The sequence below is a fragment of the Triticum aestivum genome, chromosome 3B (genome assembly GCF_018294505.1).
Source record: "Triticum aestivum cultivar Chinese Spring chromosome 3B, IWGSC CS RefSeq v2.1, whole genome shotgun sequence".
NCBI lineage: Eukaryota > Viridiplantae > Streptophyta > Magnoliopsida > Poales > Poaceae > Triticum > Triticum aestivum.
Genome location: NC_057801.1, coordinates 686229487 through 686242766, shown reverse-complemented (window position 1 = coordinate 686242766; position 13280 = coordinate 686229487). Strand labels below are relative to the sequence as shown.

The following is a 13280-nucleotide window of genomic DNA, read 5'->3' as shown; positions in this document are numbered from 1 at the left end:
TCTCCAACCTCCAAGAGTAACAAGAACGATGGGGAAATGCTCAAAACTTGCTCAAGTCACAAATTCCTTTGGTGCAAAGAAGGGGAAGAAGTGGATCTATCACTTGATTGGAGAACTTCTCTCAAATGCTCCTAGAACACTTGGGAATCTAGGATTTAGTGTGGATGAATGAGAGAGAGAGAGAGTGAGGAGTGTTCTTGTGAGGCTCAAAGTGAATGGTCAACCCTATCCCGTGGAGGGGGAGGGTATATATATAGGTGGTGGGAAGAAGTGACCGTTTGGGGTACAGGATGGCCGGACGTCCGTAGAACATCGGACGTCTGGAGGCCCAAATGGGTCCGGACGTCCGACAGCCATCGGACGGCCGGCCGCTGTGAAAAGTGTGACCCACAATCCAGTGTACAGGATACGGACGTACGAGCGGGGCCGGACATCTGTAAGAATGCTTCTGTTGTGAAAGTGTCGGACGTCCGGAGGGTTCCGGACATCCGTAGAAATGTTTCTGTTGTGGAAGTGTCGGACGTCCGGAGGGTTCCGAACATCCGTGTAAATGCTTCTGTTGTGGAAGTGTCGGACGTCCGGAAGTGTCCGGACGTCCGGGCAATCAGGAAGGACCGGACGTCCGTAGAACACTGGACGTCCGAAGGCAAGGTATAGAGATAGTAGCTTTTGAGCAAGTTTTTCACTAGATCCATCGATCCCCTCTTAATAGTGCGGGATCCCTATACTTAAGAACAAACCATAAATGAAGTCAACATCTTGTATCTCTATTCTTGAGTTTATATGCTTTTGTCCCTAGTCATGATCCATGCACACGGTCTTTGGAACATAATCCTGAGATATACTTCATAAACATGATTAGTCCCGAGCATATGTGTTGTCATCAACATCAAAATATGATTAAGGGCATGATTGCACTTTCAATCTCCCCCTTTTTGGTAGTTGATGACAACTCATATGCATACTCATAATAGTAATCGGAAGTATTTGTTGTGGAGCTCAATAACCATAATAAGAATGAGTAGCGAGCGAGCTCCCCCTCAAAGTGATACCACAGATACTACTAAAACAAAAAATGATGAGGGCTCCCCCTCAAACTAATGCCTCCAGTATAACATACGATAATCAAGAGTTACACTTCATATAGATTCACCAAATCTCAGATTCAACAAACTCATAACATAGTTCAACAAACTCATAAAATAGTTCAACAAACTACTCATAACATAGGTTCGATTACATAATGAGCTAGAGTAACATGCATATGGAGCCTACTCCCCCTTTGGCATCAAGTATCCAAAGAAAAGAACTAGGGGGAATGACATAACAGCATTAGAGATCATCCTCATCATCATCATCATCATGAACACCACTGCCACCAGCCTCGTCGAAGAAATCAGCCCACTTAGGACCGGAGGGAAAACCAAAATCAGAAGGGGGGTCTGCAGGAAGACGCTCATCGTCACTCACATCATATACGCCCGAGTCTCTCAGACGAGCCTTCAGAGCGTTCTTGGAAGTGACCATGCGAGTGACCACATCATGGTGTTGGGAGCAATGGTAGGTGAACATCTTCATCATGGCTGAATGAGCCTTCCCAAGAAAACGAGCAATGCGCCCAAAGGGGGCAGCACTGGAAGGAGGATGAGTAGCGTGAGAAGGAAAACTAGCGGCAGTGCGACTAGCAGTAGCGGGAGGAAGAGGAACATGGTCAGCCGCCATGTGAGATGGAATGACCCATCTCTCATGTATATGAGTGCGTGCAATGGGAAAGGGAGCTACACTCTCGATAAAAGCCTGAATAAAAGGTGCATGAGGAAAAGCCCGCTTGTGCTGGAAGCTAGCAAGGCGGATCTCATGCCATAGAAAGTGTGGAACATTGATCTTCCCTTTAGGGGATGTGAAGAGTCGATGCATGAGATCAATGCAGTAGTTGCTGCAGGAGCCCTTGTCACCCATCTTGGGATAAATGGTGCAGATGACACACTGATAAATGATGTTGAATGGAAAATGCCAAATGGAGACTTGATTGAGACCCTTTTGTTTTTCAGTGTTAGACAAAGATGGTATGGGTCTAAGGAGATCTACACAGACCGCAATGCCTTTGGGCTTATGGTTGGGGTCATCCTTGTGGATTTTGAACCCAGTGTCGGGAAATCCAAGTGCAGTGACAAACTGAGCATAAGATGCTGTGAGTGCAGTGTCGGAGGTCATCCATGTGACAGTGTTATCAGGAGCAAAGTAACATGTGGCATAAAACTGATGGATGGCAGCGTGGTTAAAATTGTGTTGAAAAGCAAATGGAGCAGCTAGATTTGACGACTCAATGAGCTCAATGGCTCCCGGATATTTCTCCGGATGAGTGCAAATGTGCTCAAGATCAATGCAAACATGAAGTGACAAGCCTTTAGGGATGACAATCGTGGTGAAGATGCCGGCTTGGACATTTGTGCGAAAGCGACTATCTTGAGAATCCCTAACAACTGTAAATTGATCTACATCACGATGCAATTTAAGATATGAAGCTTTAGGGACCTCGTTGAAACGCTTAACATGATGGCCTAGTGACAGTGGAGGCTCAATTGAGATGTGACGGGCATCACCGTGGGGTTGCACCGGAGGAGGAGGAGGTTGAAAGGTTGGACGACGAGTGCGTGGCTTGGGGGCAGCGGCGCGGACGCCAACCATTGGGGACGGATCCACCTCCTCAAGCTCATCCTCAAAATCCAACCCCTCCGAAGAGGAATCACTGGACGAGCTAGGAGGACGAGCGGCACGTTTCCGAGGGCGATCTTCCTTCTGGGAGTCGTCGGAGCCACCACAACGAGACGAACGAGCCGGCCCTCCGGCGACTTGCTTGCAAGCGGAGTGCTTGGTCCGAGGCATCGTGACCTAGGGGAGAAGGAAGGCACATGTCAACACCCCTCCATAGATCAGGGTGAACATGAGGGGGGGAGGTTGTGCCCTACCTTGAGAGGAAGAACACGGAGGAGCCGAGCGGCGTGCTGGAGCAGGGGGTCGACGGGCTGGCCGGGGAGAGAAGCTCCGGGCTGAATGGGCTGGACGGTCCGAACGGCGAGCCGCAGATCCGCGGCGGAGAGAAACCCCGGCGAGGGGCACGGTGGCGGGCGGCTGCGGGGAGTGGTCGCTCGGCAGGAACGGTGGCGGCGGTGGGGAAAGTAGTGGATAGGATGTGGTTAGTTTAGAAACCCTACGGCGTAGTTTATATAGTGGCCAGTAAAAACGTCCGGACGTCCGGAGCCTACGGACGACCGGAGTCGAATATGGGTCCGGACGTCTGGGAGAGTACGGACGACCGGAGTCGGGACCAACAGAAGGTAGAGGATGACAGAGATGATTCTAGGGACGACCGACGGCTTCGGACGACCGGACAGATTGTAACAGAAAGTTTTTGACGGACGTTCGGAGTCTTACGGACATCCGGATTTTCGGTGCCACGGCCAACTTAAGGGAACCAGAGTGGATTTTACGGACGTCCGACGCCAGAAGTTTTGACAGGAGGCAAGAATGCAAGTGCTGATCATGATGAGGAGAAAGGCAATTTTTTTTCACAGTAAAACTTATTTATGTAGTAACTCATACCCTACCTTACTCAATCATAGCCATATACTACAAGTGGTGGCTAATGCCACAATGTCTGAGTAGACATGACATGACACGGAAAGACTTGAACTTTGAGTGCATAATCACTACTCCGTCATGTTAAAGCACCATAGGTCTAGACCCATGGATACTTTGAGAGTGTTGGTTCTTTTTATGCATTGAGTAGGGCGAGAACATTCATGAATTGAATGTCTCCCCCTAAGTATATGCCTACATCATGACAAGGCATTAGATTCAGGCATGAATGGGTACTAGATTTCACATAATGTTGTCAAGCTCCAAGATACCAAGTTCACGCCTAAGTCGACAGAACCTTGCTTCATCTAAAGGTTTGGTGAAGATATCTGCTAGTTGAAAATCTGTACCAATGTGATCAATGTGAATATCACCCTTTTCAACATGATCTCTCAAGAATTGATACCTAATATCAATGTGTTTGGTGCGGAGATGATCTTTGGGGTTCTCAGCAATATTGATGGCACTTTCATTAGCACACAAAAGAGGCACATTTCTATAGGTGATACCGTAATCCTTCAAAGTTTGCCTCATCCATAACAACTGAGTTGCACAACTAGCGGCAGCAATGTATTCAGCTTCTGCGGTAGAGAGAGCAATACAATTTTGTTTCTTCGAGGACCAACTCACCAAGGATCGTCCAAGAAACTGACATGCACCGGATGTGGACTTACGATCCACTTTGTCTCCAGCCCAATCCGCATCCGTGTACCCAATGAGATCAAACTTAGCATCCTTGGGGTACCAGAGGCCCAACTTTGGGGTGTGAACAAGGTATCTAAGAATATGCTTAACCGCCTTATGATGACTTTCCATAGGGAAAGCTTGAAATCTAGCACACATGCATACACTGAACATGATGTCTGGTCTAGATGCACAAAGATAAAGCAATGAACCAATCATAGAGCGGTAAGTAGATGGGTCGAAAGGAGTACCATTTGTGTCTTCAGTGAGAGTAATTTTGGTTGGCATTGGTGTCTTGCATGGACTAGCGTCAGACATACCAAACTTTTCTAGAATATCCTTGAGGTACTTTGCTTGAGATAAGAAAATTCCTTCTTGAAATTGTTGAATTTGAAATCCGAGAAAGAACTTCAAATCCGTATTGAGTGACATTTCAAAATTCTTGGTCATTGAATCCGCAAACTTCTTGCACAAATGAATGTTAGGAGAACCAAAAATGATATCATCTACATAGATTTGGCATAGAATCAAATCACCCTTGTCCCTCTTAGTAAAAAGAGTGGGATCGATCACCCCTCTCACAAAACCATCATCGAGTAAAAACTTCTTCAAATGATCATACCAAGCATGAGGTGCTTGTTTGAGGCCATACAAAGCCTTATGAAGTTTATACACATAGTCTTTGTGAAAGGGATCAACGAACCCGGGTGGTTGTGACACATATACTTCTTCTTGTAGAGGACCGTTAAGGAAAGCACTCTTCACATCCATTTGATGTAATGTAAAACCATTGAAAGCGGCATAAGCAAGTAAAATGCGAATGGATTCAAGACGGGCAACGGGGGCAAAGGTCTCACCAAAGTCCAAACCTTCAACTTGTGAGTACCCTTGTGCCACTAACCTTGCCTTGTTGCGGATGATTACACCATTTTCATCTTGCTTGTTCTTGAAAATCCATTTTGTTCCAATGACATTGTGCTCGGTGGATGGCCTCTTGACTAGTGACCACACTTGGTTGCGTTCAAAACTGTTCAACTCTTATTGCATAGCAACAAGCCAATCGTTGTCCATCAATGCCTCTTGTACCTTGAGTGGCTCAATACTAGACACAAACGAGAAGTGAGCACAAAAGTTTGTCAAATGTTTACGAGTGACTCTACCTTCCGAGATGCCGGTGAGGATTTTGTCAACATCAACACGACCGGCCACTCGAGGCATGATGGAGGTGAGGGTTTCACGAGGTTCAACTTCATGTCCATCATCCACATCTTCAACATATGGATCATTCACGTGTGGAGGAAGATCTTCTTGTTCATGTTGCATTTGTTGAGGTTCGTCATCCATGATTGGACTTTCTTGTTCTTGCTCTTGATGATGATCTTGTTCTTGATGATTATCATTAAGAGAGACTTGATCAACCTCATCAACTTGGGCTAAGAGTATAGGTTGGACACTAGGAACTTGTGTTGGTATGGATGTTGAAGTAGTTTGATGATGTGTGAGACCTCCATCTTCTTCTTCATCATCATGAGGTTCTTGTTCCATAGGAAGAAGTGCACCAACACCCATGTTCAAAATGTCTTGAGAAGAATCTTCTTCACCTACATCACTTAGATCAACTTGCTCCCCATGGGAGCCATTAAATTCATCAAACACCACATCACAAGTTTCTACAACACATCCATTGGATTTGTTGTAGACTCTATAGGCGTGAGAGTTTGATCCATAACCAACAAATATACCCTCAATTATTTTGGATTGAAATTTTCCTAACCGTTCTCTTTTGTTGAGAATGAAACATTTGCACCCAAATACATGAAAGTACTTGACATTTGGCTTGTTTCCAGTTAGAAGCTCATATGGAGTCTTTTCCAATATAGTGCGGAGGAAGAGTCCGTTTGATGCATGGCATGCGGTATTGACAGCTTCAGCCCAAAAACTATGTGGTGACTTGTATTCATCCAACATGGACCTTGCCAACTCTACAAGTGTACGGTTCTTCTGTTCGGCTACACCATTTTGCTGAGGAGTGTATGGAGATGAATATTGATGCTCAATCCCTTCATCACTAATAAATTCTTCCAAAGTATAGTTCTTGAACTCAGAGCCATTGTCACTCCTTATTGCTCGGATTTCTTTGTCAAACTTGCGTTGGGCTTGCTTGGCAAAATCAATGAAGGTGATCTTCGTTTCGTCCTTGGACTTGAGGAAGAACACCCATGTATATCTTGAGTAATCATCAACAATGACAAGCCCAAACTTTTTCCCACCAAGACTATCCCATGAAGGAGGCCCAAAAAGATCCACATGAAGGAGCTCCAGGGGCCTTGAAGTAGATACTATGTTCTTGGGTGGGTGCTTTGATTGATGTTGCTTCCCGGCTATGCATGCACTACACACACGATCTTTCTCAAAAGAGACATTCGTTAGTCCAAGGATGTGATTCCCCTTTAAGAGATCTTGAAGATTTCTCATGCCGACATGGGCTAGCCGGCGATGCCATAGCCACCCCTTGTCAGCCTTGGCCATTAGACAAGTTGCATGGAATGTGCTCTCTTTCGAGAAATCAACCGTGTAAAGGTTGCCATCCAACTCTCCAACAAAGGCCACTTCGAGAGTATCTCTCTTAAAGACTTTCACATCCGTTAGTCCAAAGAGTGTATCATGACCAACAGAAGCCAATTAGTGAACAGAAAGCAAGTGGTATTAAAGGGATTGGACAAAGCATAACATTTGCAAGAGACATGTCGTTGGTGATAGCCACCTTGCCCAACCCGAGTACCTGTCCTTTTGAACCTCCACCAAACATAATGCTCATGAATGGTTGAATAGCTTCCATGAAATCGTAGAGCAATTTGCTATCTCCGGTCATATGATTTGTACATCCACTATCAATCACCCATTTCACTCCACCGGAGAAGCTTACCTACACACAATTAGGACTTGGTTAGAGGCACCCATTTTGCAATGGGACCTCTCAAGTTAGTTACAAGGGTCTTAGGGACCCAAATAGCATAGAATCGGAATGCATTTCGAGGACCAACAAATTTTGCAAAGACTTCTCCATCCTTAGTCTTACGAAGTACATAGGAAGGAAGCATGAACTCTTTAGGCTTGTTGAGAGTGGGCATGCCCCTTGTGGCCTTCCCACTCACAACCTTAACTTTCTCCTTGTGCCCTTCTCTTACAAAGGTTTCGTTTAGAGGAGTTGTGCACTTTTGGGAGGACGTCTTCTTCTTGCTTGTGCTAGGGTCAAACCCAAGTCCCTCTTTGGCAAACACTTCATTGTGTTGGCTCAAAATCTCATCAAGATTCTTTTGCCCTTGAGCACATGTCATGAGACCTTTCTCAATTTGAGCCTTGAGAAAATGATTTTCCTCAAGAATAGATGCTAGATCACTACTAGAGTTAGTAGCACAAGCATCAACATTTATAATAGGGGAAGAGTAAGCCTTGGCTAAAGTTTCAAGATGAGTAAGTTTGAGCGTCTCAAAACTCTTTCTAAGAACGGTGAGCTCTCCTTCCTTAGTCTTGAGAGACACGGATAGAAGCTCACAATCCTTAGATAGAGAAGCATGAGACTTCACAAGCTTGCTTTTATCATTCATTAACTCTTCGCAAGAGTCAATAGCCTTTTTCAAGGAGGCAAGATCATTAGTGTGAACATCAATATTTGCACCAATTTTTAAGCATAGTTCATCATTTCGTGCTTCCTCATATTGGACTTTCCGCTCAAGGATTTCACACTTTTCCTTTTCCTCGGTGACGAGGGTTTCGAGTTCCTTAATGGTGATGGTGTGCTTACTCACCATCTCCATAAGCATACGAAACATAGTGAGTTTATTTCCTTTGAGGGAGCACATGAACTTATTAAGTTTAGCAATCATAGGATCATCTAGATCATCATCCTCATAGCTATCCTCCGCATCAAGGTACTCATCACTAGGAGTAGAAGGTGTGAAAAGGGGAGGATTTGATCATGGAGTTACCTTGACCTTGTCAGAAGAGCTTTGGTCCTCTCCTTCTTCAACCATGGCCTTTGCCATTAGGCACTTGTGAGCATTGCCCTTGTAATCTTTCATGTAGTTGTAGGTGACCACGTCACCACTCTTGTTTACTAACCTCAACGTGTTTTGAGAGTCTTGAGCAACTCCGGCAACACCACTAACATCATCCGGATCAGATTCTTCTTGAGCAACCATTGCCATTCCATCTCTCTTCTTGAGCTCGGAGTTCAAAGGATTTGGCAACTTCTTCTTGGGAAACCTTGGTTTATCTTCTCTCTTCTCATAAGGGCACTCGTTGGAGAAGTGACTGGTTTCTTCACAGTTGTAGCATTTTCTTACTTTCTTCTTTTGAAATCTTCCCTTGAATTTTCTGGCGCTAAACTTCTTGACAAAAAGAGCCATGTCTTCATACGAAGGGCCCTCGTCGGAGTCAATCTCATTACCATCTTCATCATCTTCTTCTTCTTCTTCTTCTTCACTTTGCTCATCTTCACATACTTGCTTGGCCTTCAATGCAAGATTGATTTTTGATGATGGGGAACCATGCATGGCAAGATGTTTTGTGGCATTGGCCTTTGACTCTTCAAATAGTTGGAAGGTGGATATGATGTCATCTGTAGTCATTTCCTTGAAGGTATGGTGTTGTCTTATGTCCCACACCATTTGATGATGATATGGAGCAAGAGCATGAAGCAACTTATCCACAAGAAACCTCTTAGTCATATTGAATCCATCTTGTGTCTTGTCACACTCACATGACTCAATATCCGCAATGAGAGTCATGAGACGCTCAAGGAGTTGATTGGGGTTTTCACCTTTTTCCATACAAAAAATTTTCAATTGCCCCTTGGCAATTTCATATTGAGCACTCCGGAGGGTAGAAGTGCCAGTCCTGGATCGTATAATACTTTCCCATAGTTCCTTGGCACTTTTGATGTGTATGAACGGTCTCCTTTGCTTTTCATCCATACCTCTCCTTATACACATGATTGTCGTGTCATTGAGGTTCCTGTCATATATTTCTCTTGGTGTGGGCTTCTTTGGATCAACCACATGATAGCCATACTCTATAATCTCCAGCATCTCATCGTTTCCATGTCGAAGATGATCCTACATAGCAACTTTCCACAAAGCAAAATCGGCAGTAGCAGTAAGTAAAGGAGGTTTGCCTTGAGGATTATATCTTGGTTTCTCAACCTGAGGTCTTGCATAAAGCCAAGGAACACTGGCGTGTTCATTGCTAGGAGGTTGTTGACCAAGTGATGATGTAGGCACGGTTGGCCTCGGACCCACACCACTTGAGTGTGGTGCAGGCACCGCAGACAACGTGGCTAATCTCAGTTGGACCAAGGCCTCAAGAGAAGCATCATGCTCCTCTTTTTGCTTAGCAAGGGCCCGTTCTAGATCCTGAGACGTAAAGGACTTGACTTCAGAAGAAGCCTCGCCTTTATCCTTAGGATCTACAACCAGGGGAGTCCCATCTGGGTTCATCTCGCTCTAGGGCGGTTAAGCCACAAGAATAGAGCACGAGGCTCTGATACCAATTGAAAGGATCGAGATGGACCTAGAGGGGGGTGAATAGGTACAATTACAAATTTTAATTATTACTTGGCAATTTTTAGGCAATAATGCGGAATATGAAGATGAGCCTAACAATTGCACATGAGCACAAAGTACTAAGCAAATAACACAAACATGTAAGTAGGCAAGCACAATATAATGTACGTAAGTGTAAAGAGACAAGTAACCACAAGTAGAGAGTTAAGGTTAGGAATAACGGCAGCTCCGGGAGACGAGGATGTAAGCCGATGTTCACTTCCTTGGAGGGAAGCTAGTCACCGTTAGAGAGGTGGATGTTACCACGAAGGCACACCAACGCCACGAAGGCTCACCCTATTCTCCCTTTGAGACAACACCACGGAGGCGTTTCTCAACCACTAGTGGTAGACCTTTGGGTGGTCTCCAAACCCTCACAAACTTTTCCGGGGGTAATCACAATGGTCAATTCCTCGCCGGAGCACTCCTACCCTATCCCGTGGAGGGGAAGGGTATATATATAGGTGGTGGGAAGAAGTGACCGTTTGGGTACAGGATGGCCGGACGTCCGTAGAACATCGGACGTCTGGAGGCCCAAATGGGTCCGGACGTCCGACAGCCATCGGACGACCGGCCGTTGTGAAAAGTGTGACCCACAATCCAGTGTACAGGATACGGACGTCCGAGCGGGGCCGGACATCCGTAAGAATGCTTCTGTTGTGAAAGTGGCGGACGTCCGGAGGGTTCCGGACATCCGTAGAAATGTTTCTGTTGTGGAAGTGTCGGACGTCCGGAGGGTTCCGGACATCCGTGTAAATGCTTCTGTTGTGGAAGTGTCGGACGTCCGGAAGTGTCCGGACGTCCGGGCAATCAGGAAGGACCGGACGTCCGTAGAACACAGGACGTTCGAAGGCAAGGTATAGAGATAGTAGCTTTTGAGCAAGTTTTTCACTAGATCCATCGATCCCCTCTTAATAGTGCGGGATCCCTATACTCAAGAACAAACCATAAATGAAGTCAACATCTTGTATCTCCATTCTTGGGTTATATGCTTTTGTCCCTAGTCATGATCCATGCACACGGTCTTTGGAACATAATCCTGAGATATACTTGATAAACATGATTAGTCCCGAGCATATATGTTGTCATCAACATCAAAATATGATTAAGGGCATGATTGCACTTTCACCAACTGAGTGGCGACGCGCGGGGCGCCCGAGTCATGATGTGCGAGGTGGCCGAACGATGAAGACGTGCATAACTGAGTGGAAATGCGTGGGGCGGCCGAGTGGTGAAGACGTGCCCAACCGAGTGGCGACGCGTGGGGCGACCGAGTCATGATGTGCACAACTGAGTGGCAACGCGCGAAGTGGTCGAGTGAAGAACTACATGTCCAGCCAAGTGGTGATGCGCGGGCTGGTCGAGTGACAGGTTGTGTGTCCAGCCAAGTGACTAAAATGGTCTTCGAAGGAGTTAGCCTGATGCTTTCAAAAATGTTGTATCGATGAGTTTGGTGTAGTGTGGTTGCGACGCAACAAGACCGGCGTGACAACTGAGTCTGAGTAGGAATGAAGATGGCGTGCAGAGCGTCTGGGTGATTATAAAACTTGTCAAAGTGGCGGATCGAATGCACTTGTTGAAGTGAAGGATCTGACTGGTGATGAAGTCCTCGGCCACTCAGGAGAGTGTCATTCCAAATGAGATGCAGCTCCCGAGTGCGGCGTAGCCCCCGAGCATACTACAGTCTTCGACAACGGACATGTCGGAATACGAGAAATATAGTTTTGAATGGATGATTTGCAATTCATTGAGTCGGACTCGGGTAAAGATGAGGAAAAGCTTCCGAGTGATGCTCTAAAGAGGCAAACTCGCAAAAGAGTGAAGTGTGAAGTTTAATTATAAAAGGGACTTATCTGTCTCATGCCTGACGAGGTCTATATCATTGATACGGTGAAGAGGATTCCACAGAGGGGTTGGCTGGATGTGTTTGAAGTCAAGAGAGCGACAAGGTCGATGTTGTGGTGCGCTGGGACCGGTATGGTGACCGAGTCCGAGCAGCGATGAATTTGGCGCATAGGGCCGTCGAGTGATCGCGTAACTTGTGTAAAAAGGCACAAGCCAACGAAATAATTTCTCGAGGAAATTCGATGTGTGCTGAAATAAATTGTGTGAATAACACCCATAGACACCCGCTGGGAGTGCAAGGGGCTTGCTGGTTAACTAGCAAGAGTCTGAAGGAGCGAAGGATCCGTTCGAACTCGTCGAAGTGCTGGCTCAAATAAAATGGAAGTGTAGTATTTCGACTGAGTTGCAGCCCCGGAGGACCGATGCAAACTCGAAATAAAGAACACATGGTGTTCGTGAATGATGTATGCGAAAAAATGGAAGTTGGACTTGGGAGTCACATAACCAGTACTAAGCAAGTATGTGAAAATAAGCAACCGAGCGTGGGGGTACACTCGGTGGCGTGGCCTCCGAGTGAACGTGATGTGTGAATTACGGAATACTCGGGAAGACGAAAATAACAAAATGTAAAATGACTTAGCTGTCTGAAGGCGCGCGGGGCGGTCGAGTGGTGATGAGGTGACCAACCGAGTGGCGACGCGCGGGGCGGCCGAGTGGTGATGAGGTGACCAACCGAGTGGCGACGCACGGGGCGGCCGAGTGATGATGAGGTGACCAACCGATGGCGACGCGCGGGGCGGCCGAGTGGTTATGAGGTGACCAACCGATGGCGACGCGCGGGGCGGCCGAGTGGTGACGAGGTGACCAACCGATGGTGACGCGCGGGGCGGCCGAGTGGTGATGAGGTGACCAACCGAGTGGCGACGCATGGGGCGGCCGAGTGGTTATGAGGTGACCAACCTGATGGCGACGCGCGGGACGGCCGAGTGGTGATGAGGTGACCAACCGAGTGGCAACGCACGGGGCGGCCGAGTGATGATGAGGTGACCAACCGATGGCGACGCGCGGGGCGGCCGAGTGGTTATGAGGTGACCAACCGATGGCGACGCGTGGGGCGGCCGAGTGATGATGAGGTGACCAACCGATGGCGACGTGCGGGGCGGCCGTGTGGTGATGAGGTGACCAACCGAGTGGCGACGCACGGGGCGGCCGAGTGGTTATGAGGTGACCAACCTGATGGCGACGCGCGGGACGGCCGAGTGGTGATGAGGTGACCAACCGAGTGGCGACGCACGGAGCGGCCGAGTGGTTATGAGGTGACCAACACGATGGCGACGCGCGGGACGGTCGAGTGGTGATGAGGTGACCAGCCAATGACGACGCGCGGGGCGTCCGAGTGGTGATGAGATGACCAACCGAGTGGCGACCCACGGGGCGGCCGAGTGGTTATGAGGTGACCAACCTGATGGCGGCGCGCGGGGCGGCTGAGTGGTGATGAGGTGACCAATC

General features: G+C 47.3%; 1 pseudogene; it reads right to left on the bottom strand.

Annotated features, from left to right (window-relative positions):
- LOC123067697 (polyadenylate-binding protein 7-like) overlaps nucleotides 1–13280 on the bottom strand; it is a 29864-nt pseudogene that overhangs the window by 15514 nt on the left and 1070 nt on the right.